This window comes from Hesperophylax consimilis, chromosome 29 (assembly GCF_061612785.1).
Source record: "Hesperophylax consimilis isolate HC1 chromosome 29, BYU_Hcon_1.0, whole genome shotgun sequence".
In the NCBI taxonomy this organism is placed as follows: Eukaryota; Metazoa; Arthropoda; class Insecta; order Trichoptera; family Limnephilidae; genus Hesperophylax; species Hesperophylax consimilis.
Window position 1 is genome coordinate 16923448 of NC_142864.1, and position 6000 is coordinate 16929447.

Below are 6000 nucleotides of genomic sequence, written 5' to 3' on the forward strand. Positions count from 1 at the left end.
TTAATATTATTTGATTCTTTGTAATAATGTAACCTCTCTTTCTAATGTATTTTTCGTTTGTGAGAAAGAAAGAGATGTTTCAAATTACAACAGAGCTTTCACGGGTATACCTGTAGATAAAATAAATAAGGGAGATATGCCATGAACCATTATTAGTATGAAACAGCGTGCACAAAGCGTGTCGTCAACATCGTTCTCTGCACACAAAACGCATAACTTTCATTGCAAATCCACTTTGATAGTTCGTGAAACGTGCAGTTTGTTTCGAGGCCATATCTCCCTATTTCTTTTATCGATGTGTATACGGTACATCAATTCATTTTCACATAATTTTCGTAATGATAAAATAATTTTACGATTAATTTCATCAAATATGATTTAAAATCTAATCGAGCTTTTGCATTTTTAATTTCTGCTAACGAAGAGATTCCTCTATACTCAATTATAATTTTAAACTAATTACTTTTTAAAATATTATAATAATAAAACCTGTGTAATTAATATGATCGTATTTCTCAAATCGTACTAAATAGAAACCTAAGGGCATAGTGTCGATAAAAATGATTTATCAATTATAAAATAGAAATTACAATTACTTTAAGGTTATAAGTGTAAGGTTTGGGAGGAGTAACAGATTATAAATGGTATTTATTGTACCAATCTCACCAATTATTATAGTAAATAATAAAAAACACACAAATAAAGAAATTTAAAATAATACATCTTTAATTATTCATTATTATTACCAACCCATTTTTTTCATTTTGTCAACTAACTGTACTCCGCCACGCATTGCTGTTGCTCAGTCTGTCTGTGCAGTGTTGCTCTTTTTTAAAGCATGTCTATCCAACAGATTGCGCGGTTTTTCAAAAAAACATATTTTTACCTGTCACAGGTGAAATCTATATAATACAGGTGGATTACCCACAACGCTTCGCTATAGGTAATGTCTTTCTCGGGCGCCTCCGACTTCTTACACTATTCACTGTTATATATTCACACAATGTTGCTGTTAAAAAACTACATTACATCGAATTTAATTCGACTCCATATCTCATTACGGTGGTGGTTTTTAATTTGTGGTTGTATGTATTTGTGGATGAGAAAATTAAAAAAAACCTTGAAAAAATATATTGTTTTTAGATCTTAAAAACAGCACGTAGTGTAGATTGCAGGATCGTATTTTACTAGGCGTCTATTTATTAAGCCTTGAAACTCGAGTTCAGACCAGCTGCATTGCTTAAGAGTAATGTAGATTGCGGGATCCAATTTGGCAGGCCCCAGTCAATTGCGCCTTAAAACAAGAGTTCAGGCAAGCTGCTAAGCTAAGAAGTAGTGTAGTATGCGGGATACCGAAAAATACAGACATACAGTATATTTAGCTATAAACATTTTGATATAAATAATATAGACACAAAAAAGTTCCACAGTAGCAAAAGGCACGCCGCTCAAAGGGTAGAACTGTTACCCCCGAGCACCCCCGACGCACTATCGGACACTGGACGGGATCTAGGAATCTAGGGGGTATTGGTAGAACCCAGTTGACGCAGGGGCGAAATGTTCTCTGGCACTGTATAATATATTACAATACTTACACGTCCTATTTAAATATGTTGAACTAAAATACTGACAAAAGATTGAACTTAAAAATTGTTAAATGAACCACGAGAATCTTTTCAAACTTTGACACCTCATATTCAGAAACATCTTTCATATTTAGAATCAACTTTCTCGGCTTACAACCAGTGGCGGCCAGCTAATATGTGCTCCCGAGCGCCGAACAACCAACAAGATTTCCGACATGGCTAATCACAATACGAAACTCGGTTCGGTTATAATATCTCATTCAAAAGGTACCTACTTATTAAGCGCGCTTAACTTGCAGACCGACTTTGACTTGTGCCTATGTTCGTAGCAGTTCGTTTTCGATTGCGATCCAAAATTTAACTGCTTTGTCGCATATTTTGTGGAACAGTCGAAAGCGTGGGTCCATACCATTACATACTATTCTTTGCAAATAATACCATATCAAGAACGGCGTTCGGAGTTTTACCACCACATCAGAAGGAACGGTTTATTCAGTAGAAAGTTAAACTAAAACGCGTATGTTTGATATTATTGTCGATATCGTTGTTTCAATTTACCATCTGCTATTTTTCAGCGAATGTTACGCTTCTTCGGTACAAGCATACAGGATAAAACTTGTCATTAAGAGATGAGTGATGGTCAGATTACTTATTATCAGTTCAGTCAGTACTCGCCGTTGCCAGGCATTGTCTCTTGAATTTAAAACTTTTCTTACTCTGAGAAAGTTTTGAAGTTTAATTGCAGGTTATATCGATCTTGTATATCAATTATTAATAAGGCATATCAATTGCATGTTATACTAATTTATGATTACTTTTGTGTTTGTTCAACGTATAAATTAAGAATGAGTTTGAATGTGGAATACATTAAGAATAATAGGTCGAGTTTTGAAAACAAAGTGATAATAAAAAATGCCGGTCCACCTAAAACCTGAACTGATAATAAAATAAGAGTGCAAATCTGGATCGAAGAAGTTTACTCGATCATTTAACAAAACAATGTACGTATAACAAAGCTTGTAGCTCTGTGCATGTGATCAATTGAATAGTTTATTTTTTTTTACGTGTTTAATTTACGATGTTGATTCAGTTTGGACAATCAGCGGTGTTACTGATGTAACTCACCTTTCTGAAAAAATCAAAAAACATAATTCTTATCATTTACATTTACAAAAAGTTTTGAGCTTAAAGGTTTTAGGAAAAGTTGACATCAGAATGCAATTGGATTCAGGCTACCGTGCCTAAGGTAAACACCATAATGAGCTATTTAATAAAAATCGATACAGGTCAAATTTCCCAGAACATGATTTCAATGTGACGCTTAAAACGTATGACTTCCTAAATAAAGTTCAGTACCTAAAAGGTAAACTCTGTGCAATTTACGCCCGCGACGATTTTTCAAAAGCTAACGGCGCTTTATCAATTTTACAACTTTTTTATAGTACTTGTTTATTAGAAGACTTTCCCGAGACTGTGAAATTACTAAAACTTTTGTGCACCATTCATGACCTTTGGAATGACCTCAGTTGAAAGCTAAAGATGTTTCTCAACGTTAAAAAGAATAAAATCTTTTAACACGTTGAGCCAGGACAGACTGAACGCACTATCAGTGTTAAGCATTGATAGAGGTCTTTGCTAAACAAAATGAACAGAGAATATAACTTCTTTATAAATAGGTATGTACCTTTATTTAATTTATTTTATGACTTAATGTTGTAATCCGGTGAACCCCCACATATTTTGACCACCGGCCGCCACTGCTTACAACACCTGAAAATGATTTATTTTGCAGTCTGCCAATCTATTATATATCAGGAGCTGGCACTTCATCTGTACTAGACCCAATCATAAAGGCTCAGAAAACTATTTTAAAATTAATTCTTAGGCTACCTTTAATTACAGACTCGAACCTAATCTTCAATATTAGGAATGTGTTTGATATTCGGCAGCTATATGCAAAACTATCCAAACTCATCTAAACACAAATATACATAATTACTACGAAAAAATTTCAAATGCACGATGTACTCGAAGCAACAACAAAAACTTACTTCAAATGCCGATAACGCATATTACTTTTGGTCAACGAAACTTTAAATACTTTGCGACAAGACTCTACAATCTCTAAAGAGTCGTTCATATGGCAGGAAGTGGCAATTGTCTGTATTCTGTGTATGTAAATGTTCTTCCTGCTCATTGGTTGGACGCTGGAAGCTGTAGATTTCGAGAACAGAGGCCATTGTTTGTTTATATTCTGGGAACATAAAAACAACCCGGAGCACACTATGTAGGTATCTACTAACTTCACCTAAGTAGGTACCATAAATAAACCACTCACTAGATCGAAGTCTTCGGGCTTTTTGTGTGAAACAAATTTGACCTAAAAAACCGTAGATTTGCCAATATATAGACAGTACAATTCTCATTCGGAGCCTACTTATTATACAGGGTTTTCCAATAAGAGGTGTTATTTTGATATTCAATCGTAAAAGATCGATGGTTTCGTTGCTTGTGTGGCACGTAGCGCTGTCTTGTTGAAAGTAAACGTTGTCCAGATCAATACCATCCAATTCCGGTTATAAAAAACCATTAATCATCTCTCGATAGCGCAATCCATTCACCGTAACTGTTGCTCCAGCCTCATTTTCGAAAAAGTAAAGTCCAATGACTCCGCCGGACCATAAACCGCACCAAACAGTCACACGTTGAGGATAGAGAGGCTTTTCAACAATAACTCTTGGGTTTTCCGAGCCCCAGATGCGACAATTTTGCTTGTTGACGAAGCCACCGAGGTGGAAATGGGCCTCATCACTCAAGATGATTTGCATTTGATTCACTCATACATTTGCATACATCTAAATAAAGATTCAAAAACAAACAAAAACTCAAGTGAATTTTAATAATTTCAATGCGTTGTTGAAGCGTGTATCGTTACATTTTTATTAATGGCGTAGTTTCTACTTGTCAAATGTCAAAAAATGACAGCTTCAAAAGTAACATCTACCAAAATAGCGGGCTATTCAAAATAACACCTCTTATTGGAAAACCCTGTACTATACTACATTTTTCCAGATAATATAAAACAATGTGATTCACAAAAAAATGTAAAAACTTGGATCAAAAATAAGAATAGGGCCTTTACCGGTGCATTCACCCAAAGTCGCAGTTATTGAAGTCACCACATTATTGAGCGAATACATCTTAATACAAGTATAGGTATGTTCAAAGGTATTAGAAAGTAACTTGAAAAATTCTGCCTCAACACAGGCTAGCCTAGTGAGGCGGTATTTGAGAAACCTCAACTAACCGTACTTAATCTTCTTTTTTACCTTCATCATATTATTTTTGTATTTTTCTGTTAATTTTATAAACTAAAAAAAAAATCTAATCAATGTACAATATCCATCATAATAAGCATTTTTTAGTTGTAATGTGCAAACATTCCTAAGAACAGGGTGAAGTGAAGTTAGAACCCTGTCCATTTGTCCAACCAAAGTGATGCTGTAGTTAGGTCACATTTACTTATGTTTTTTTTTTTAGAATTACACCTATGTAATGCTTAACATGTGAAGTGTAATAGAGTGATAATTAATCATTTTTTTTAAATCAGATTGTTGCTATAAGACTGTCCTCTATTGAAAATTCTCGAAAGCTTTAACAAGCATTTTTCATTTTAGCTTCGACAAAGCTTTCACTTTTGGTCAATAGATGTCATAATCCGCGAAAGCTTTCATTTTCAAATATAGATGTCAGTAAACTGTGAAACAGAAAAAATGAATAGCCTTTATAAATTTAAGTAAACGGTGGTGATAAGAAGGCCACTTTTCACCAATAAAACTGAGCGACCTCTTAGTGAAAGTTTGACTTTATTCCACAATCTAAGTAAAACCAAGAAAGTGGAAAGTAATTTTGGCAATATAATTAAATTTAACTTTTTAACCATGATGTTTTCCCCAGGGGAAAAGGTCACTGCCGGCCCTGTGCAGGGGCAATTGGAGCAAACCTCAAACATGCAACAGCGGCCTTGAGGCTTTCAATAGCACCAGACGCCGTTTGGCTCAGGAAAAAGGCAGAGATAATGGACCACCACACAATCCTTGCTTTATTCACATTCGTACATTATCATCTCAGTCATACTCTTGTTATTCTGTTTCTTTATATGGTTCTTATCAATTCAACACACCTTTGAAAAGTGATATAAAGTCATAAAAAGTGATGAAAAAACTAGGTTAAATAGGTTAGGTTTATAGACCATTGTTTTTTTATTACTTTATATAACTTCTCAAAAGTTTGTTGATTCACCATGGAACCCTTTTACCGTTGTATTAATTTAGCCATGTTCTGTAAAACACCCAATCGGGCGTAATAAAGATTTGCTAATTGCAAACATGCTTTTATAATAATAATAACAAAG